This window comes from Macaca nemestrina, chromosome 3, assembly GCF_043159975.1.
Source record: "Macaca nemestrina isolate mMacNem1 chromosome 3, mMacNem.hap1, whole genome shotgun sequence".
Classification (NCBI taxonomy): domain Eukaryota; kingdom Metazoa; phylum Chordata; class Mammalia; order Primates; family Cercopithecidae; genus Macaca; species Macaca nemestrina.
Window position 1 is genome coordinate 20,984,463 of NC_092127.1, and position 24,223 is coordinate 21,008,685.

Below are 24,223 nucleotides of genomic sequence, written 5' to 3' on the forward strand. Positions count from 1 at the left end.
AGTTAATGAAACACAGCCAGGGCCCCATTATATTTCCCTTGTAACAATCCTTTCATTACAAAAAAAAAAAAAAAAAATGCAAGAGGGAGAAAAAAGCTGGGGCTTCATTAAAAGCAAAATGTCTGGGACATCCCCCTGGGCTGGAATGCACCCACAGCCAGAAGCATTCCTCAGACCAGCCTCTCTGCCAAATCTCAAGGAAGCCACTGCTCCGACAGGAAAGAAATCCTCACAGGTATCCCGTGACCAGACTGACCAGAGCCCATAAGGCGGCATTGTTTGTGGCTCTGCAGGGTCTGCTCAAGATGGGAAAATCTGTTCTCATGGACTTACTGTGCACTGAACAACTTCACCCTCTTCTGGCTATGAAACTCACGCCTGACTTGCATTCCCAAATAAGAGGAGGTAGAGAATCTCTGTATCCTCTTTTCCGGACTTGGGTTGACAGCAGCAGTTTGTCTCTTCCAAATCAATGAACGTGTGAGCAATGTTCAAGATTCAATGGCCCTGCTCTTTCTCCCGCCCACGTCCCTTGTCTCAACACGTTTGTGGTCTCTTCTGTGCTCATGGTTCCCAAGTGTCCATCTCTAGCCCCAACTCAAGCCTCCCCCTGCCTGCAGGCTGTCTCCCCTTGGGCACCAGTACCTCCAATACAACATGTGCAAAAGCATTCCTCAGCTTTTTCCCACGGAACAATTCTCCCACGTGGCTTTCTCACTCCTGCAGTGGCACTGTGTGCTGGAACCGGAGTTACCTTTCTTTTGTCTTTTCTTTTTCTTTTCTTTCTTTCTTTTTTTTTTTTTTTTAAGAGAACAGGGTCTTGCTCTGTTTCCCAGGCTGGAGTGCAGTGGCACAATCATAGCTTACTGTAGCCTTGAATTCCTGGGCTCAAGCAATCCTCTTGCCTCATCCTCCCAAGTGGCTGGGACCACTTTTCCATTTTTTTCTCTTAATTGCTTAAGAATTCAGATGTCTGTTGGTAGCCAACTACTTTCTTTTATTCCTCCTTTCCCTAAGCTCTTGCTCCTAGCTCTCAGACCAAATTTTTCTTTTAATATTTTGTAGAGATGGGATCTCATTGTTGTTGGCCAGGCTGGTCTCGAACTCCTGGCCTCAAGTTATCCTCCTGCCTTGGCCTCCCAAAGTGCTAGGATTATAGATGTGAACCACAGCGCCTGGCCTCAAGAGTTACTTTTACATTCCTCACTTACTGATCACTTGTTTGGGATCAGGGGACAATTACGAAAGCATGGTTGGGAGTTTGGCAATTGTCCTGAAGGTAGTGGACATTGCAGTCCCTCACTATACAGTTACATGATCAAAGTGTTTTTGGAAAATTATTCTTGTCCTCAACCCGACTCCATCTTACCATACCTTATTAACCAATCCCCACCTCTACCTCCAGCATTTATTTGTCTGACAAATACCTATATAATATATATGATGTGTCAGGAACTACTCTAGGAATTTTACAAATATTAACTTTCTAAATTCTCATGACAGCTCTATGAGGAAGCTACTATTACTCTCCGTATCTCATGGATGAAGGTGAAGAGGCACAGCCAGTATGATCATCTTGCCCTGGCTAGCCTAGTTACCTGCTTTCTTTTAACTATTCATTTTCTCTGATTGTATAATCTTTGTTCATGATCCTCCTGGACTCATCACCTCTCCCCCAGATGCTCTCCTGTCTCTCCCCTCTTTAGAAATATGAGCTGGCCCTCAGGGCCCATCTAGATCCACACCTCCTCCTGACGATCAAACTGTCCCAGTGCACATGGGTCTCTCTGCATTATGCTTATTCTACTGCTTTGCAATATTATTGCTTAGCTTTCTTATACTATGAGCTCCTGGAGATCAGAGGCTGCCAGGAGTTTTAAAATCTTCCTTTAGTACTGAGTAAAGAGAGCATAATTGGTACTCAGCAATAAATATTTAACAATAAATATTGCCATTATCCATGAAAAAGGAGGAAGTCACTTAAAGGTATCTTTTTCTTTTTGCAGCTACCATGAATATATGGTTTTATCTGTTCAACAGAAACAGTACTATATATATATGTGTGTGTGTGTATACATCTTGTGTGTGTATACACACACACACACACATATATATATAATTTGTGAGTAGAAATGCTGTTTTCTTTAGACTAGGGGTTGGCAAACTATGGTTCATGGTCCAAATCTGGCCCACTGCTTGCTTTTGTAAATAGAGTTCTTTGTTGTTTTATATTTTAAGGCAGAGTCTCACTCTGTCACCCAGGCTGGAGTGCAGTGGTGCAGTCTCAGCTCACTGCAACCTCCGCCTTCCAGGTTCAAATGATTATCATGCCTCAGCCTCCCAAAGCGCTAGGATTACAGGCGTACATCACCATGCCAAGCTACTTTTTGTAATTTAAAATTTTTTTTTTAGTAAAAACAGGGTTTCACCATGTTGGTTACGCTGGTCTCGAACTCCTGACCTCAAGCAATCCACCTGCCTTGGCCTCTCAAGTGCTAGGATTACAGGCATGAGCCACCATGCCCAGCCTGTAAATCAAGCTTTATTGGCACAAAGCCATGCCCATTCTCATATGCATTGTCTATTGCTGCTTCGCACTACAAGGACTATGTAAAATACCTATTATAGAATCCGTATGGTCTTCTAAGCCTAAAATATTTATTTGGCTTTTTTTTTTTTTTTTTTTTTTTTTTAGAAAAATGTGCTTGTGTCTGGTTTAGACAAAAAGTAAACAGCATCTGAATAGGAAACACTTCTGTTCATTGTTTTTATTTTTAGCTTAAACTTACTTTTCTCTACTAATTTTCTTGACACTGTCTGCCTATTTTAAAAATTAAGCATCTACCTAGGGTTTGGGATCAAAATTAGAGTAAATACACAATTTGCTCTGCGCTGACAGCACAGTTGCAAGCACACTCAAAAAGAGTTGGCTAACGGAGGGTGCGCTGAAACGTTTCTTTCCGTGAAGTTCTGTTGCACCTCAGTGTTCCACAGCAGTCAGCATCTTTGAATGTGTCACACGGTTGTACTATAATATTCAGTTTCAGGCACTGGTAGCAGGCTGGTCAAGTTTGCTTGTGGTTACCCAGATTTTCCATGCCAGTGGAGGCAAGAAGAGACATGGCTAGTAACATCAGATAATCCCTAAGCAAACCAGGCATGAACCTGGATGGGGAAGGCAGGTAGAGACAGCATTTAGCTCTGATGGGCGTCACGGTAGTTTTTTTTCTTTTATCAAAACAATGATAGGAAGAGAGGGCCTTCTCACCATGCCCAAGCAATAAGGCGAAATCAGTCAGTGGGTACATGACTTTTTCATCACATCTTTTCAATATAATGATGGCATGACTTTTAGCTTGTACTTGAACTTGTTTGGTCCCGTCTTGTTCCTGGCTTCTGTGAGCTGTGTTCCGAATTGTCTGTCTTATCCCTCATTTCTGTATTCCTCTCCTGGTATCCTACCTTGTAACCAGCCCTCCTAAAATGGTATGATCTTAATAATCCTCAGGAGTTCTGACTTACAGCCCAGCGCCTGCATCACTGTGGTCTGCTGGCAGTTTTCCTCAATGCCGACAGCCTGCTCACCTCCCTCAAATCTCCAAACAGCATTTGCTCGGAGGCTTCCTGTCATCATGTCACTGAAACATGCTGTGCTGCGACAGGCTTCCCGGCCTCTGCCCCTGGCCATACACCATGTCATAGTTATCCCCTCCACCACGCCAGCCATGCTGAGCAACCGTGCTGTATGTGCCCTTGCACAGCGTGGTTCTCCAGCTGCTGGCTCCGGGTTTGCCCTTTTCCTTTGCAATTAACTAGGTTATGCTCACTTTTGACTTGAAACTGGCCAAAATGCAGGGAAGGAAGATACTCCCAAAACCTCAGTAAATCTGCTCAAATATCGTCCTGTTCAACAGTCACGAACCTGGTGTATACACAGCCAAAGTCCAGTCATTTTCCTAATTTTGATTCCATACTGGTGTTATTAAAGGCCCCAAGGACAAACTGACTTACTACTCAAAAGTCAAATCCAACAGCTTTGTCATCGCGAAAATTGAAAGAAAGCCACAAGTATCTGTGGCTCCTTTTTCCAGGGAAGTATTCTGTTGGCATTTTAAAAAATGTTCATTTTGAATGTTTTCAAATGTCAACTCCTCTCTATGGCTCTTTTGAAAACTACACACACCTGTAATTCCAGCACTTTGGGAGGCCGAGGTGGGCAGATCACTTATGGTCAAGAGTTCAAGACCAGCCTGGCCAACATAGCGAAACCCCGTCTCTACTAAAATTACAAAATTTAGCCAGGTGTGATGGCAGGCGCCTGCAGTCCCAGCTACTCGGGAGGCTGAGGCAGGAGAATCGCTTGAACCTGGGAGGCGGAGGCTGCAGTGAGCCGAGATTACGCCACTGCACTGCAGCCTGGGAGACAGAGTGAGACTCTGTCTCCAAAAACAAACAACAACAACAAAAAACCCAAAACTACACATGCGGGCACATTCACATTAAATATATAATCTTTGACATTAGACTGCAACAGTGTCTGCCATGGCCACCCCTTTCATAGCAACTGGCTACAGAAAAGGAAAAGGATTAGGCAGGATAAGAGAGAATATTGGATAATCTTGTGTGAAGAGAAAATGTTAGAGCAATTACACAGGACACCTATACTATGAGCAATGCAAATCTTAATAAGAAACAGGAAAATATTTAGCCTCTCATTTTCCATAAAGCTAGGTGAGACTAAGAAAGCTGGATTAAAATCTTCAGAGAGCAATGCTACATCAGTCAGGGATTGCCAAGGGGCAGCTGCGTGTGCCATGGAAAAAGGGTTGGTAAGAAATAGATCTGCTCTGTGCATGCCCTGCCTAAGGGAAAAGAGGGGAAAATAGGATTTTGGCACAGAGAGCACTAACAAAACCATATTAAGAATGTAATGTAGTGAGACCAGGTGCGGTGGGTGGCTCAAGCCTGCAATCCCAGCACTTTGGGAGGCCAAGGTGGGTGAATAACTTGAGGTCAGGAGTTCGAGACCAGCCTGGCCAACATGGTGAAATCCCGTCTCTACCAAAAATACCAAAATTAGCCAGTCGTGGTGGTGCACACCTGTAATCCCAGCTACTCAGGAGGCTGAGGCAAGAGAATCACTTGAACCCCGGTGGTGGAGGTTGGAGTGAGCTGAGATCACTCCACTGCACTGCAATGGAGTGAGACCTTGTCTCAAAAAGAAAAAAAAAGAAAAAAAAAGAATGTATAGTAGATTAGAAATGAAGAAAAAGAGGCACAGCAAAAGTTAGCCCAAAGTAAAGAACAGTAGAAGGAATTTGAAGGGAAAGTGACAAAGATATTAAATGAGGAATGAATCTACTCAGAGTCAAATGATTACATTTAGAATGTTAAAGGGAATTATTTGGAGTCAAGTAATTAATTAAAAATGTTGTAGCAACTTTTATATAATTGTAGTCTCCCCTAAGTGGGTAGAAAATAGAAAACTATGACAGAGTATAAACAATTTTACTGTGTGGTGCATTAAAAGCCAAATAAGTCACAAAATCTAAAAATAAGTGTTCATGACTATCTTAGAATTTATAAACTAGATGCAAGGGTGTGCATGTGTGTGTGTATATATGATATTCACATTAATTTATATGTCTAAACTTTAAAACTACACAATATTTCATTATCAAAATAAAACATAGGAATGTTTTTCCCCAGCAACCTTACGTTGGAGAGTTTCAAATGAACAGTTCCTGAAGAACAAAGGAGTAATTTAATGTTTTTAATACATTACAGAATGTGGAAAGAGTAAGAAACAAAATTGCGAAAGGAATCTTTAATTTCCATGTAGTAAGAGAAGAAGCACTGATGCTTTTTAAAGTAAAAATGTAATTAGTAATGTTGGGTAAGGAGTACACTAATAAATGTATGCCTACTTATGGATCAACCAATATAGAATCAATAACCAGTGGATAACTTAGGAAGTGAAGATATATTCTGATGTCTAGTTAACTGTCTTAGATCAATGAAATCATCATATAATCCCCATTTTTCAGGCAGAATCATATCACAATTTCATAAGCATCATAACATTAATGACTGAAAAATTCAATGTCAATGTATTCTTAGCAAGTGTTTAGAGCAGGACCTCTTTGGCTGAGTACAGTGGCTCATGCCTATAATCCTACAGCATTGGGAGGCTATGGCAAGAGGACTACTTGAGGCCAGGAGTTTGAGACCAGCCTGGGTGACACAGTGAGACCCTGCCTGTACAAAAAATTAAACAAACAAACAAAAAGAGCAAGTCTGCTTGGGTTCAAATGCTGGCTCCTCCCTTTACTAGTTGTGTGACCTTGGACAAGGTGCTCAGTCTCTCTGGATTTAGTTTTCTTTGTAAAACAGAGATAGTAATGACAGTTTCCTAACAGTGAGTGAGGAATAAATGAGCTTATATTTTTGAGGTATTTAGCACGGTGCTTGGTACATAATCAGTGCCTTGTTATGTAAATATTTACTAAGTATCTACTATGTGCTAGACACCAGAGATCTGATCACGACCAAAGCCATCTCTGCCCTAAAGGGATTCAGCAAGGAAATCATAGTTATACGCCACAGTACGACACACAAGCAGACGCAAGCTTAAGCCTTTAGATTTTAATCTATATTCTAAGTCCCATACATGAGTCAAACACATTGAATATAGTGATTATACAAGGTGTTTCATCTATCTGTCTTAAACCAGAAGTATTATTAACAATTTGGACCAATTCCTTAGCGATTCAGATGTTCTGGAGATGATTGGGTGATGCATATCTGCTCAAAAGTGTCCATCCTCCCACTGTCTCCCAGTAAGCTAGAAACAAAAAGTTCCTGCTAAAAACATTCTGCCTTTTCTTTTTAAAAGGTTGAGGCTGGAATATTTGAAGACTTCTCTAGAAAAAAAAATTCAGGAAAGAAAAGAGGAAGGAAAAGCTGTCCTGCCTTTGGTTCTCCTACCCCTTTTTTCCTTTTCCTTGTTCGTCCTTCACTGTGCTCTCCCACAGACACAAAGTTCACAAAGTTCATCCAAGACGGGGAAAAGTGGATCCAAAAAATAATCTGAGGTTGAGGTGAGCCTGGTGCCCCCCTCTGGGTTCTTCAGGACTGATTATAAAATAGCCTGAGATTACTTACACTGTCGGCAGAGGCAGCTGGCTCCTTGGATTATAGTGCAGGACGGGTGATAGGACCCAAGAAGTGAGTGCTCCTCAGGCAGAGTTGAATGAAGCGGGTGGTGAGAGTCCCACGCATGTAAAGTGCCACTGTCTGTACCAACCTAAGGCCTGACTGTGGGTTGAGGCATTGTTCTCCAAGGAAGTAAGTTATTGCTAAACTGGGCTGGGAGGAGGAAGTTTTTTCTGGATATATCAAGAAGAGGGAAAAACAAAACAAAACAAAACAGTATGCTCTCAGGTGAACAGTCTCTGTAGTCTAGCCTTGGTGTTCTTATCTGTTAGTTGGGTATTGTGGCCTGGGGTGCCACAGTCCCTGCTGCTACTGATATTCTGAGTCTATGTGTAAAACCCATGGGAACACACTGGGCTTGTTTCCTTCTTGTCTCCTTGTTTTTGCTTTCCAGTTTCTCTTATCATGCAGGTGTCTGATAATCACTTCCTAAACCCTGTCTCCCCCATCGCATTTATCTTGGGGCAGTGATTCTATTTCAGTCTAAGGCAGCAGGAAGTCCTGTGTCAAGACTGGACAATGGAGCAATGATGGGATAAAGGAGTATTTACAGCATTCTTCCAAGCCACACTGCAGCAGTGCTTACTGCTTCTCCTCCGTATCCCTCTTTCCCAGTTTTCACTGAGACTCACTGAGTAGGCTTAGTCTCATGTTAGCTCTACTCTACTCGGGAAGGTTGAAAAGTCTTGTGGACTGTCTCTCCTACTGTTTTCCTAATAAACTTCAGTCAGGACCTCACCATGTAAGATTGTGGGGAGAGAGAGAGAGAGAGAGAGAGAGAGTGTGTGTGTGTGTATGTGTGTGCTGTGTGTGTGTGTGTATTCCCATCCTTGATTTTCAATGACCCTCAGCCAAAGTCATACAAAATTTAAAATGGAAGAAAACGATGTTACTTGGTCGTTAATTAAGTAAACTGTAGCTACCGTAGCTAGAGTTTAGTGCAGAGAGACAATCTAACAAGCCAGATTGGGATCCCAAATTATCAAGTATACTGGGAATATTTAAAACATAAAAAAACTAACAATGATTTTAGTAAAGCAAATACAATAAAGGAAAATACATCATGATGAAATGGGGCTTATCTCAAGACTGTAGAGGTGGTTTAACATTTGAAAATCAGCAGATACAATTTTAGAAAACTGTATGATCATTTCAATAGAGGCAGAAAAACATTTAACAAAATCCAACATCCTTATAAAAAATTCTAAGTGAACTAGGAATAGAAGGAAACTGCCTTAATCTAATCAGAGGCATCTATGAAGAACCATAGCTAACATCATACTTAAAAGTAAAACGCTGCATGCTCTCTCCCTAATATAAGGAACAAGGCAAGGATCTGCTCTCACCACTTGATTCAACATTTTACTGAATGCTCTGCCCATTGCAATATGGCAAGAAAAATAAATAGCAGGCATCTAGTTTGGAAAGGAGGAAGTAAAGCTATCTTTATTTGAAACAATACTATTATGTAGAAATTGAATGGAATCTATAAAAATGCTACTAGAATAAGTTTGGCAAGGTTGCAGATTATAGAATCAATAATAGAGAAATCAATTGTATTTCTACATACTAGGAATAAATAATCAGAAATGAAATTTAAGAACTCACAAGAGCATAAGAACATAAAATAGGAATAAATCTAACAAAAGATGTGCAAGACCTGTTACACTGAAAACTCATAGCTGAGAGAAATTCAAGAAGACCTAGTAAATGGAGAGACATACTTTGTTCATGAGACAGGAGATGCAATGTTTTTGAGATGTCAGCTTTCCTCAAATTGATCTATAGATTCAACATAACCTTGATTCAAATCCTAGCAAGCTTTTTGGTAAAAATTGACAGGCTGATTCAAAAATCTATACAGAAATGCAAAGGACCAAGAGTAGCCAAAGCAACTTTCTATTTAGACAGAAGAAAGGTGAGAGGCTAACATTATCTGATTTTAGGATGTACGGTAAAGCTACAGTACTCAAAACAGTATAGTGCTGGCATAAAGACAAACAGACTAATTGAACAGAATAGAGTCCAGAAATAGACTCGCACATATACGGACAACCAATTTTGACAAAGTTACAAAGGCAATCTTGTGGAGGAAGAAGACAGTCTTTTCAGAAAATGGTGCTGGAACAATCAAATGCATATGCAAACAAATAAAAAAAGAGCTTCAATTCATACCTCATACCATATAAAAATTAACTGAAAATAGATCACAAGTCTAAACACATAACATAAACTAGAATATGTGTGCCTGGAAGAAAACATAGTAGAAAATCTTTGTGAGCTTGGATTAGGCAAGAATTTCTTTGATAAGATATCAAAGCATGATACATAGAAGTTGATAAATTTGACTCCATTAAAATTAAAAACTGCTCCATCACTGAGGGAAATTAAAAAAAAATCCACAGACTAGGAGAAAATATTTGCAAAGCACGTGTCTGATAAATAATTTGTATCTAGAATATATAAATACTATAACAAGAAACTCAATAATAAGAAAACAAGCAATCCAATTAAATAATGGGCAATAGATTTAAGCACACTTCACCAAGGTAGATATGCAGATGGCAAATAAACACATGAAAAGATGCTCAAGTCATCTGTCATTAGGGAAGTGCGAATTAAAACCAAGATGAAATTCTACTATACACCTGTTAAAGTGGCTAAAATTAAGAAAAACTGATGATACCATGTGCAGGCTAGGATGTGTACAAACTAGAACTCTCATACAATGATGGTGGGAAGGTAAAATGATATAATCATTTTGAAAAAAAGCCCATCCACTTGTAATAGTCACAAACAGCTTTATAATAGTAAAAAATTGAAAATGATGTAAGTATCAACAACTGAATGGATAAATTGTGATATATATAAGCATAGAGATCATATTTATGTACACAAAATACTTTTTAGCAATAAAAAGGAATGAGCTATTATACATGTAACATGACAAGGATGAATTTTAAAGTAATTCTGCTGAGTGGAAGAAATCAAACAAAAAGAGTATATATGGAAAGATTCCATTTATATAAAAACTTAGAAAATGAAGACAAATATATAGTGACAGAAAGCAGATCAGTGATTACCAGGAGGGAGCAGGTGGCAGGAGGAAGGGATTATAATGGGGTAGGAAGAAATTTTTGAGGATGATGGACGTATTTGCCATCTTTTTTTTTTTTTTTTTTTAATTTTGAGATGGAGTCTTGCTCTGTTGCCCAGGCTGCAGTGCAGTGGCATGATCTTGGCTCTCTGCAACCTCCACCTCCTGGGTTCAAGTGATTCTCATGCCTTAGTGCCCCAAGTAACTGAGAGTACAGGTGTGCACCACCACACTTGGCTAATTTTTGTATTTTGGGTAGCGACAGGGTTTCACCATGTTGGCCAGGCTGGTCTCCAACTCCTGACCTCCAGTGATCCGCCCACCTCGGCCTCCCAAAGTGCTGGGATTACAGACATGAGCCACTGCACCCAGCCAGTATTTGCTATCTTGATTGTAGTAATGCTTCCAAGGGCATTATACATATGTCAAAACTTATTACATTGCATACATTAAATATGTGCTCTTTCTTATATATAGCAATTATACCTCAAAAATGTTAAAAATTATCTCCAATGAAAAAAATCCACAAGGATGTAAGTATTATAAGTTAATATAATGCTGACTTTGAAGGTGGCAGGGACTGTGACTGGGATGGGTCACATGGCTTCTGGGGCAAGTACAAGTAGAAAGTTCTATTTCTTTCATTCATTATATATACAAATTATATAATGAATTGTTTTATGCAGTTTTCTGAATCTGTTTTATTTTACACAGAATATATATATTTTTTTACTGCAAAAAAAAAAAAAAAAAAGAAAAGAAAGAAAACAGTGGCTGGAGAGGAGGGGACACTTAAAATGTGACTCAGCTTATGATAGGCACATTTCCAACTCTTATTCCCAGGGCTATACAATACGGAGGAAAAGGAAACTGAAATAATACATGGTTAAATTGAAAATGAAGTTAAATAGACTTGTTAAATGGCTGGAGCATTTAATGAACATTTCCTCAGTGTTGGAGGGGAAGCTAACTAAATGCTATCTGAAGTTGGGTGTGTACCCGTGACCTTTCAGATTTGAGAGAGAGAACAGGCAGCGAGGTGGGTGGGGAGGCAGGGTGGGGCTCAGCAGATGCCATTGTTGCAAAGGAACAGACATTAATAAGAAAAGGCAAGGGACAAAAAATCAGCAGGTCTTGTCATACCCCAGATGAAATTCACCACGGGGCAGTACACGGTGATGGCTGAGTGCAGAGGCTCTGGGGCTGGGGTAATATTTTTATTCTACCACTTAGACCAGTCACTTGCCTGTTGTCTGCCTCACTTTTCTCATCTGTGAAGTGGTGACAGTATGGGAAATGCTGAGAGCGTTGTGAGATCACACCTGAACAGCACTTAGAAATCAGGCCTGACACTCAGTGGGTTACTTTTATCCCTGAATTTCTAAACTTATAAACTTTATATCTTAGTGATTAAATACAGGAGCATGGTTTTAAAAAGACCGGCTTGTAGTCCAGACTATTTCTAGGGCTTGCCGTGATGAAAACCTGGTGGAAGCTTCTGCTAGAAATCTGTTCAGAGTGTGTTTTCATTTTGGACTTCTTCAGACACCAGGATTTTGATAGATAAGGGCAGGCTGGGGTTTTCAGATCACACATGGCTTTACCGTTATTCACTTTAAGACCACGATTTAATTTCACTGTTATTGTTATATTCTAAACAATGTAATTTCAAACTGGTACCTGGAGTCCAAACAATGCTAATTTTACTTGTTACTATTATATTCTAAAATCCTCTCCTACTCTAAACTGTTGGGAGAATGTCATAGGCAGCAAGACAAGCCAGCACGGAGCCATCAGAGATGCCTCATTTGGAACCAATGACTGTTAAGGAATAATATAAACCCATTAAACATCCAGCCAGTGACCTACTCCATGCCCAAGAGAGCATGCATGAGCGGCCGTCTTTCTGAAGAGGCTCATCCTCCTTCCCTCTTTCTCTTTTTGTTCCTCGCTCACTCCTCCTTCCTTCCCTCCTTTTTTCTTCCTTTCTTTTTTGGCATGAGACTTATTGATCTTTGCAGTAATACTTTTATTCATTCATTCAGTATATTTATTGAGCACCCACTAGTGCTGAGCCCTGGAAATACAGAGACGAATGGGATGCGTGGTTCTTGCTTTCAAGAAGCTGGCCTCCACTAGGGCATCAGGCACATTTATGCAATGAGGGCACAAACACGTAATACAGAATACAATTGGAACTATGTACCTCTATCATTCACAGAATATAGAAACCCTCTATTTATAAGCTCTCAACTTAAAAGGTTCTATGGACAAGACCAAAACTCAGCTCCAAAACTCATTGGCATGGCACTGGTTGCTGTGGTCATTTAAGTTTTGGGCATCATCACTCTGGGGCTGTTCGTGCTTTTTTTGAGGAGGTTTAGTAAGTATCAGTTCCATTTTGCAAAGTGAGATACTTGCAAATACATGTAAGGGGAGGTGTACAATTAAGATGAAAATAAGAGCAGAGATAATATGAACATTGAAAAGGCGGGAAAACAAGTATCATTTGTATGGAATAACTTTGGCACTGACTTGGCTTTGGTGTCTGGTGTTAGGAGCCTAGATTCTGAAGGCCAACAGCCTGTGTTCGAGTCCTAGCTGTCACTTGCTCATTCTAGTCGTTTTAAGAAAGTTATTGCACCTCTGGTCTCTGTTTCCTTATCTGTAAAATGGGAATAAAAATAGTCCTATTGCACAAGGCTGTTGCGAGTGCTGAATGCTAGGCACATACTAAGTATTATTAACCCTACTCGGTAGAAGAGGTTCTGTGTGTTAACCAACCATAAATGGATAAAGTATGCCTGTGCTGATGTTTCTGCTATCAGAAAAATGGTTTAATTATTAACAGGAAACAAGTTTCTATTTACAAAAATATATAGTACCCCCCATGTTTCCTAAATACTCCTTCAGGGGTTCTCTCTTGATTAGCAAATTGAGTGACCACGACATGCTGCTGCCGCCCTCCCTAGCATCCAGGGAAGGGGGACTTACACCTGAATTGTGGACAAACGAATCTTTCAAACATCCAGGATCCCCAAAGCTACAAACAAGGGGTGCTGGCAGCGGGAAGGAGAGCGGCCCTGAGGGAATCAGGTGGTAAAGAACTGGGTGTGTCTGGGGGGATGATGGCTGAGACCAGTGTAGACAAGCCTTCTACAGTGTGGGTACCCAGATTTAGAAACAATTCCACTTCCAGCAGCTGGCCCACACCACACTGATGCTCTGCTTAAGTGAAGGTCAATGCCCAGCCTGGCAATCTTTGGGGAATGAGGTGACATTTTTGTGGGTGTGAATGTATGGGTGCGTGCCTTCTATGCCTCCGGGAAGGCACATTATTGAGCAACAATCGGATAAGCAGGACCACACCACAGCAAGGCTTGTTGGGGCCCGTTCCTGAATGTCTCTTCCAGGCTCTCTACAACTGTGCATTTTTGAAGTTGAGGCAAAGACATTATACATGTGTTCATGTTCTAATTCTGTCTTTAAAGTATAATATTTAATATGTCATGCTTTGAATATTAGGCTTGCATAACTCTGCAGTAGGGGGTATTCACGCACTTTTGTTTTTATTATATTTTACATACTTAAATCTAAGGATTCGTACAAATTCATGCCAAAGGGATATGAGAATCATGTATTTCAAAAGCAATAAAATGTGTATTTTGAGATAAGAACATTGAGACCTTTGGAGGAATATGTATTTGCATTACGGGTTTCAGAAACTAAGGGGTTTTCTTTTTTTGTTTTCTTTGTTGCTGTTGTTGTTGAGATGGAGTCTTGCTCTGTTGCCCAGGCTGGAATGCAATAGTGTGATCTTGGCCACTGCAACCTTTGCCTCACGGCTTCAAGTGATTCACCTGCCTCAGCCTCCCAACTAGTTGGGACTACAAGTGCCCATGCCTACGCCCAGCTAAATTTTTGTATTTTTAGTAGCGATGGGGTTTTGCCATGTTGGCCAGGCTGGTCTCGAACTCCTGGCCTCAAGTGATCCGCCTGTCTTGGCCTCCCAAAGTGCTGGGATTACAGGTGTGAGCCATGGCTCCCAGCCCAGAAACTAAGTTTTGATTCTTAGGAATGTGTTAATTGACTCGTGAAGCTCTGGTTCTCTCTGAAGTGTACAGGAAACAGGCATCAGTTGAATGCTGATGGTCACAGAAAGTCATGGAAAACCCCCTGGTTCAGGGCTGACTTTGGAGAGGGTAGAACAATCCCACCTTCAATGGAAAAAGACAGAAGTACAAAAAAGATTTCAGTGCTCTATGAAAACCAGAGATACTTCCTTCTCCTGGGAAGGTTAAAAACCAAGCTTAGGTTCTCTCCTTGTATTGGGTTTGTCCTGAAGATCGCCGGCACTTATGTATCAGACCCATCTCCGTAAGGACCTGTTAAACGAGCAGGCAGCACTGGAGAGCTACCCACGGGTGCGGCTCCGTGGTTATTGATTGTGTGAACTTCAAATAGCCTGGTTATTCTCCGGGCAGAGGGGTACACAAAAAAGCACAGGGCAGGACCTTGCCTGAAGGGAGACGGGCTTTTCCATTCTCGCCAGCAATCCAACATTTAAATGCTAGCAAATTCTTTTAACTAAGTTTGAGTAACCCAAGTCTGAATATTACCAGAAAGGGCATAACCTTAGACAACCATTTCCAGAGTAGATGTTGCTAGTGATAGAAAGAAATCATTAGAATCGGTTTGCCTTTCCTGACCTATTAATTTTGCCCTCTCCCTCAACTCAGCCTTGACCTTCCAAGACCCCTCTCTTCCTTTCTCCGAGCCTCTGTCTCCTGCAGAGATAGCACCGTTTCCCTTCAAGTAAAAAGAGTAGATTTGGATGTCTGCCTGTGCTTGGTATGGATGTTGCTGAAGGCTCTGTACATAGAAGGAAATTTGTGCATGGCCTCATTTGGGAGAGATGAAATATTTTAATAGCAGTGTTTATATTCTCAATCTGTAGATAACTAAAAACCAGCAAGATTTTACATCGGGCTTTGAAATGAAAAATATCACCCACTCAATGGAAATACAAATTTCATTCCTCCTGCCCTCTGGCCCTTTCAACATTATGAGTGTTCCTCTAGATTTTCCTGCTCTCCTTGAGATTTCTGAGTCACCACAGAGGGAGACCCAATATGATGCCTGGCCAAGTTTTGCAGGTTTAGCATTCTCAAGAAAAGCAGACTTAAAAGGTTTCCTTTCAGAGTTCCCTAAGCTCCTCAGACAGTCTGGAGCAGAAACTGTCCTGGGACCCATGATAGAGCAGAGAAGAATTGTAGCAGGCAGGGGGAGTTCAAAAGGGTAACACCAGCCCACAGTTGAGTTCTAGGCAGCAGCTTTGAGACCAGCCCAGCCCCGTCTCTCGCAGACCGAGGCAGAGACACAGAGTTCCCAGACTTTGTGCTCAATCTCAACCTTTCAAGCTTTGCACTTTGAAAGATTCAAGCCTGAAATTCCCAATTCTTTCTCCTCTGTCCAAAGACGAGACCTTATACAGATGAGGCAAATTTTTCCATGTCACCATAAGGATAGTTCTAACAGATAGTTTCAGGGCAGGCATGTGCACAGATACACTCTTCCAGGATTGTGTGAGTGGAAATCTGATTTATAGAAGCCAGGAGAACAGCTCATTTTTCATATTTGACTGGGATACAATGGATGTTCTTCACTGGAAAAGTCACCGATACACACTCAAATGAAACACACACAGGCTGGGCAGTGGCTCATGCCTGTAATTCCAGCACTTTGGAAGGTTGATGCGGGTGGATCACGAGGTCAGGAGACTGAGACCATCCTGGCTAACATGGTGAAACCCCATTTCTACTAAAATACGAAAAATTAGCTGGGTGTGGTGGCGCGTGCCTGTAGTTCCAGCTACTTGGGAGGCTGTGGCATGGGAATTGCTTGAACCCAGGAGGTGGAGGTTGCAGTGAGCTGAGATGGCAGCACTGCACTCCAGCCTGGTGACAGAGTAAGACTCCGACTCAAAAAACCAAAAGAAAAAACATACCATTCAAATTCGCTGCCATGGCCAGATTTATCTATTTTTATATTAGTCTATGCTCTCCAAAAATAAACTGAGTCTATGTGACACATGCTGAATGAAAACAATTTTAATAAATAGATCATATGCATATAGTCATGCACATAGTATATAAATGTAAGAAACTTTTCTGAAACTAATTGCCCTGAACCTATTAAATAGAACATATCTTTGTTTCTTCCCTCTATCCTTCATCTTGACCTTTATTCCACTGTCTGAGCATCCATGTCTTAAAGTGTTCCAGGTTCAGGGTAATTAACGTGAACATTCAAAGAAGAGCACTGACAGGTAGACCAGATGTTGTAGCTTTTCCTTTTTTGACACAGCTTTTATATGCTACAGTTTGGACAAACTAAAGTTTGCTCACTGATATTGTGGCTCCCAGGGTAGAACATATCCAATTAATTACAATCTCATGTGTTATAAAAGAGCAGTATCAAACATCAACCGAAATACAGATAAGAGAATCGGGGATTCCAATGGAATGGGGATAGGAGAGGAAGTCGGGTAAACTTCATGGAGAAGGTAACATTTGAACTTCGTCTTGAAGGATGAACAGGAGGTTTTCCAAAAGGTCAAATGGGGGAGATGAGGGAAGATTCTAGGAGCTTACAGGGAGTATGGAAGTCTGAACCATGGTGGGTATGGGTAACAGGTGGGCAATGGTGGAGACAAGCCTGGAAAGATGGACTGGTGTAGGGGTAAAAGCCAGGCTTGGACTGAGGTCTTCCAATGAGGGTAAGAGGAATGATATAAGACCAGAGGCCGGGCGCAGTGGCTCATGCCTGTAATCCCAGCACTTTGGGAGGCCAAGGTGGGAGGATCACCTGAGGTCGGGAATTTGAGACTAGCCTAACCAACATAGAGAAACTCCGTCTCTACTAAAAATACAAAATTAGCCAGGCGTGGCGGTACAGCCCTGTAATCCCAGCTACCTGGGAGGCTGAGGCAGGAGAATCTCTTGAACTCAGGAGGTGGAGGTTGTGGTGAGCCGAGATCATGCCACTGCACGCCAGCCTGGGCAACAAGAGCGAAACTCTATCTCAAAAAAAAAAAAAAAAAAAAAAAAAAAAAAAATCAGACACAGGGAGTAAATAAACCTCAGTATGTAAGGAAAACCATGAATGCTGACATTTTTATTAAAAATAATGTATTGGTATTAGCCTAAGTTAACAATGTTATCTGTGGATACTGCAATTTGGGCAGCTATTGTTCAGCTTTGTATAATACTATGCATATATATTAATTGTACAGTGAACAGGGAGAAATCATTCAATGTGTATGTTCAGAACAGGGAGAACTGGCTGGAGAGCAGGTCATGTGTAAGGGCCTGGTGGCTGTACCCAAACACAAGCACAGTCTGTGGCACGAGATGATGATGGAGGCTGAAATAACTAATGCAAAGGCAAACTTAAGGGAAAAGCAGCACAGGGTCTAGATGAAGGGCAGAGGTAGTGGTGGAGGGTTGGGTTGTTACAGTCCCGGTACTTCCTGGGCTCTTATTTGGCCGGTTGTGAAATGTTGCATCCAGTTCTAGGGACCATAATTTAAAGAGTTGAGTCTGTCTGGAAGAGGACTGTTAGGAGGAGGAAGAATTCTGAAAGCCAAGTCATAAAAGCAAGATTTACAATATCTTGAGATGTTTATACTAAAGAAGAGATAGCTTACAGGGTCATTGCAGCCATCTTCAAATACTTGATGAGCTGCCATACCAATGAGATAAGACCCATCCTCTACAGTTCTCAAAATTAGAACTAACACCAATAGCTGGCAGTTAGAGAGAGGCCAGTTTTGGCTAGATGTAGAAAAACAACTTTAAGTGACCATGTTGTTGCTAGAATGACTGAGATCATATCCAACAGCTTCATAGTTGATAAGTGACTCATTCTAAGGCACAGTGACTTCTCCCCAAGGTCGTTCAGCTGGTCAGTGGAAGAACAAGCACTGAACCAATTCCCATGCCTCCCAATCCTACATTATTTCTCCCTCATTACGCTGTCTTGCAGCCACTACAGATGCCCATCATGGCTTGGCCTTCTCAGGAAGTGGGCTCTCCATCTCTGCATGTGTCCATTCGCAGGCTGGATGACTGCCTGCCTTGGGAGATCCCAGGGAATGTCTGTGATGGGCAGAATGTTGGAATGGACAGTCCCTAAGACTGCTTTCAAGTCCATGACACTACCATTTGAGTTTTGGGAAGTGACCTGAAAATTTGGGTTCTTTCAGGTAGAACTCTAGTATTCACTAAAAAGAAGTCTAGGAACTTATTTTTTAAGTGAAAGCAAGTTTATTACGAAACCAAAGGAGTAAAAGAATGGCTACTCCATAGGCAGAGCTGCCGAGAAGCCTAGGAACTTAGGAGCAATGGTTGGCGTACAAAAAAGGTGGAAAAAACTTCTTAGTACACTTTTCCAGTTTCTTAAGAACTTATTGTGGTTACTATTGGTATTATTGCATTGATATTATCACTCCCACACCTCACATTTGGCAGGAGTCAGGGGTGTGTTGGGTGGGGAAGAAAATCTTCCTGCTTTGGTCCTCACTCTGCCAACCAGAAACTGTGAAATCCCTACAGAAAGGGACTAAGCCCACACGGGTGTGCCCAGAGCCATGGCAGAAAGCCACCTGGACATGGTCACAGAATAGATTATAATAACACTCAAAGCATTTTCATTCATTTTGGCCTATGCCAAGAAAGACACACCCTCTTCTCTTCCTCCCAACCCCTACCCACCACACTTAAAATCCACACCCCCATGAGTAATTCAGCCATTTATTTGGCCCACAATCAGAGGTAAAGGGCTGAATTGCTGACCTCACTAGTTCATATCCAGATCCTGAATCTACACTTAAAAGAATGTACGGCACAGGATTTCCCTCATTACCACTGAGCTGCAGATGACAAATTCATTAATTAAAAGTTACTTTCTGGCTTCTGGTATGTCTGTTCTTTGGGAAAGAGATTACCATCTGTGGCAAACAGTAATTTAGCTTATAAAACCGGAACCCAGTTCTGCAGTGTGAGCTGGCTCTGAACTTCTTGTCCATGAACATGTGGCTAAATTAAGACCACATTGCAAAGTGGGTGATAGTGGGATGTAATATCACCTTGGCTCTGAGGTCATCCCATGCTCCCAAGTACCCATTCTGACTTGCATTACCTTGAGTCCTCTTTGGATGGAATTTCCAGAAGATTCCTACCCTTGTGTTCCCTTTCCCTACAAAATGCAGCCGTTCCTAATCTCTCATGTCCTCTGGGCCATTCTCTGTGTCTCTCAAGATGGCTACTCATTATTTAGCAATTGGCTCCTCTTCTTCTTCTACTCTGTTTTTCTTTCCCCCTCCCTCAGCATCATCACTTCCTATTTTCAAATATTATGCTGTATGTTTTACATACATGATCTCATTTGTTCATCATTCTTTTTATCTTCATTTTTTCAGATGATGGCAATAACTCGCCCAGGTTAAAGCTAAGGACTAGAGATTAGATTCAGACTAAATTTTTCTGACTAAGCCTGATAACCAACACATTGTAACAGAAGACCTAGAGGGGAGGCTACCTACTACAAAGAAATGATGTTCTTTCCAGTTTATTTTGGAAATGGCATATTGGGCAGTGTATAAACCCTTGATGCAAACAAGAAAAAGTTATCTGATGCAAAAGAGAGACTTTAAGTGAAGCTAACTCAGCATGCTGTGACCAGGAGGAAGCAATGGAAAGAGATGACGAAGGTGTTGTTTATTGACACTTGGCTCCAAGAGAGGTGTGGGAACCCAAGGAGCAGGTTAGAGAGAAAAGAAAACTTGCTTTGAGGTGGTATGGTCATCGCTAAGCAAGTCTTTGAGATGAATCTCAAAAAGATGAATCTGAGAAGCTGGAAGTCTTTTTGCCTAACACATAGAGACCGGTTAGAAAGCGTTTGGAATAAACATACTGAGAGGGATTTTTCTGAGCCAGAAAAAAAAAATATCTCTAAAAGTTGGGCACACTGGCACACATCTGTAGTTGGAGCTACTCTGGAGGCTGAGGTGAGAGAAACTCTTGAGCCCAGGAATTTGAGGCTATAGTGTGCTATAACTACACCTGTCAATAGCTATTGTGCTGCAGCCTAGACAACATAGCAAGATCCTGTTTCTAAAAAAATGTTTTAAAATGTTCCTAGGGCCAACATAGAGTGAGTTTTCCAGCCTAGAGGTGATTTATTTTATAAAATATATTTTAAATATATTTTATATCAAAATATCATATGTAATATAGAAATATATTACTTATAGGAAAAGGATAGAAATTGGTCCTGTATTAAATTATGTTATCTTAGGTCAAGTAACAAGGGTCCATTATTCACTCCTCTATTCATGCATATGTTTATTCATTTTATTCATCTATAAATATGTACTGAGCACTCACCATTTACAAAGTCCCGTATCTATAAGAAGACATATAGTAAGTATACTCTCTAAAGGAATTTCTTTCTTTAAAGTGGTTTCTTTTTCCTCCCATATTCATACCCGTGGCACTCTGATATCCACAAGGATGCTGGTTAATATGACTGCAGTAAATATTTATAGGTGAATAAAATGAATAAACATATGAATAAATAAATAGAGGCATGAATAACGGACCCTTGTTACTTGACCTAGAAGAACATGATTTAATACAGGACCATGTGGGAGAGGGCTTTGGAGGCTCTGAGGCTCACTCGGGGAGGAAACAGACAAAGGTGTGTGGGAGGCCTGGTCACTCCTGACCTGATGGAAAGGGAGTTGCATTCATTTCATTCATTTCTTTTCAGTTCTGGATTTTTGTACCTGATGCTGATCTAAAACAAAAACCATGGCCACGGTACAATGGCTCCATGCACAGGTGTTTTATGCTCTCTCTATCCCAGAGCATCCCTGAGCTTCTTAACTCACTCAGAGTAGAAGTCAGCTTGTCCCACCTCCTGCTGCTGTGGTACCAGGGCAGCATCCCCAGGGAAACACCTTTTGCTCATCTCCTAGTGTCTTTTCTGTCAGTGTGTGGCTTACAAAAAACCAGTCATCTACTTCATTTAAATACCTTGGACATTGTGTGGCCTAAAAGTGCCATGTGTCTTCAAATCTTACTCAACCTCTTACTCCATGTGCTGTGGAATGGCTGTGAACCTCTGTTTCCTCACAGGTGGAAAGGAGACAATGCCACCTGCTTAGCAGGTGAGAATTAAATGACAATTAAATGGAAGATTCTAATTAGAGTACCTGGCACATAGTAGGTACTCTATGCTATTTGAAGATTGGGTCTACATTTCATGGAAATACACTGAAATAATTACATATATTAAAACAGTATTGTAACTGATTTCAAGCTCTGAGATAAAAATATATCAAATTCTATAAAGAATGGCATTTTTAAAGTTATACTTTAAGTTCTGGGATACATGTGCAGAATGTGCAGGTTTGTTACATAGGTATACACGTGACATGGTGGTTTGCTGCACCAACACGTCATCTACATTAGGTATTTCTCCTAATGCTATCCCTCCCTTTGCCCCCTACCCTGATGGGCCATGGTGTGTGATGTTCCCCTCCCCGTGTCCATGTGTTCTCATTGTTCAACTCCCACTTATGAGTGAGAACATGCCATGTTTGATTTTCTGTTCCTGTGTTAGTTTGCTGAGAATAATGGTTTCCAGCTTCATCTATGTCCCTGCAAAGGACATGAATTCATCCTTTCTTATGGCTGCATAGTATTCCATGGTGTATATGTGCCACATTTTGTTTATCCAATCTATCATTGATGGGCATTTGGGTTGGTTCCAAGTCTTTGCTATTGTGAACAGTGCTGCAATAAACATACGTGTGCATGTGTCTTTATAGTAAAATGATTTATAATCCTTTCAGTAGATACCCAGTAATAGGATTACTGGGACAAATGGTATTTCTGGTACTAGATCCTTGAGGAATCACCACACTGTCTTCCACAATGGTCAAACTAATTTACACTCCCACCAACAGTGTAAAAGCATTCCTATTTCTCCACATCCTCTCCTCTGTTGTTTCCTGACTTTTTAATGATTGCCAGAGAATGGCTTTGTTTGTTTGTTTGTTTGTTTGTTTTTGAGATAGGGTCTCATTCCAGTTGCCCAGGCTGGAGTGCACTGGCACAATCTTGGTTCACTGCAACCTCAACCTCCCAAGCTCAGGCAATCCTCCTACCTCAGCCTCCCCAGTAGCTGGGATGACAGGAGCATGCCACCATACTCGACTCATTTTTGTATTTTTAGTAGAGACGGGGTTCCATCATGATGGCCAGGCTGGTCTTGAACTCCTGGACTCAAGCCATTTGCCCGCATTGGCTCCCAAAGTGCTGGGATTACACGTGTGAGCCACTGCACCCAGCCGAGAATGGCATTTTTATGTGTTTTAAGTTCAGTAATGTGTAAATGCTCAATAAATGTTTGCAATTATCACATGAAGCAATTTAAAATAATCAGAATTTGTATGGATGAGTCCCAAGTTATTTCACAATGTTTATGACTATTACGAAATGAATTTTTAACAGATCCCTAAAAACAGACCTGTCGTCCTTTCTTTTCTTCCCTTATAAATGAAAACCATAGGGAAATAAGACTGAGTTTGGAGAAGAGTAAGAGAGTATTCCAAAGTGATAAAACCTAAACATGGTTCATTAGGAAAGAATGACTAAAATTCTAATCCTGTGCACGTCCAGGATTATGAGGGATGCAAAACGAATGCCATTGACACTAGGACAGAATATTTCCTGCCAAGTGCGGTGGCTCACGCCAGTAATCCCAGCACTTTGGGAGGCAGAGGCAGTGGATCACTTGAGCCCAGGAGTTTGAGACCAGCCTGGGAAAGATGGTGAAACCCCATCTCTACCAAAACAAAAAACAAAAAAACAAACAACAACAAAAAGAGCTGGGCATGGTGGTGTGTGCATGTAGTCCCAGCTACTCAGGAGGCTGCGGCAGGAGAATAGCTTGAGTCCAGGAGGCGGAGGCTGTAGGGAGCTGAGACTGCACCACTGCCCTCCAGCCTGGGCGACAGAGAGAGACCCCAGTCTCAGAAAAAAAATTCTCAAAGCCACTTTCTGGCTACCTTACAAAGAAAGGTGCCATATATAATATTATATTTCATGTAAATCCTGTGGATATGACTTTAACTGGAGAGAGAGAATCTCCGAGTTTCACATGCAAATAAGCCAGAGACTCTGGAGTAGCCCTACGGCGGACCACAGGAACGCTGGGGACTCATTGGTGAAACTTCCAGTTGGAGAAATGCTGAGCCAAAGACAGAGGCTTTGGAAAACACTGTGGGAAAAATATACTCCATGGAAATGTGTGTCTTAAAACTTTTCCGTATGAGACACTAAAAATATTTCTTCCTCCACAGCCGTGTTCTAATATATAAGTAGATATTCATGTAAGTAGTTTATGAACTACTAAGAAGGAAAGAACAACAGAGATTTTCGTCTTTCGTTCAAACTTAACACTGATAAACACTTTGACTTACAACTCAGTCCTTGGGTTGCAAGAATGACTGAAAACAAAAAATGCATCAGACATTTCTAATGCGGCGCATTTCTTTTCCTTGAGATGGTAATTCCTATTTCCCTGTAGCTTTCCATCTGCTGAGGTTGAGCCATCCATACTTCTTGAGAAGGGCAGAACTCGATGGATAGCAAACAACCATTGTTCCATTTTGACATCAAAATACATTTTGAAAGTTGTAAGAAAAACAATAGGCATAAGTGTCTAGGTTTCAATTTCAAGAACCAGGCACCCGAAGGAGAAAACAGAAAAGTCTTTTCTTGGTTTCCCATAGCTGGACATTCAATATCCAGAATCTATCTTTGGACATTGAAGCCAAAG

The 24,223-nt window shown here is 41.2% G+C and overlaps 1 protein-coding gene across 5 annotated transcripts in view; it reads right to left on the reverse strand.

The window, feature by feature from the left end:
* The window catches only part of LOC105466706 (palladin, cytoskeletal associated protein), a 433,580-nt gene that overhangs the window by 142,991 nt on the left and 266,366 nt on the right, over window positions 1–24,223 (reverse strand). The window lies entirely within an intron of this gene.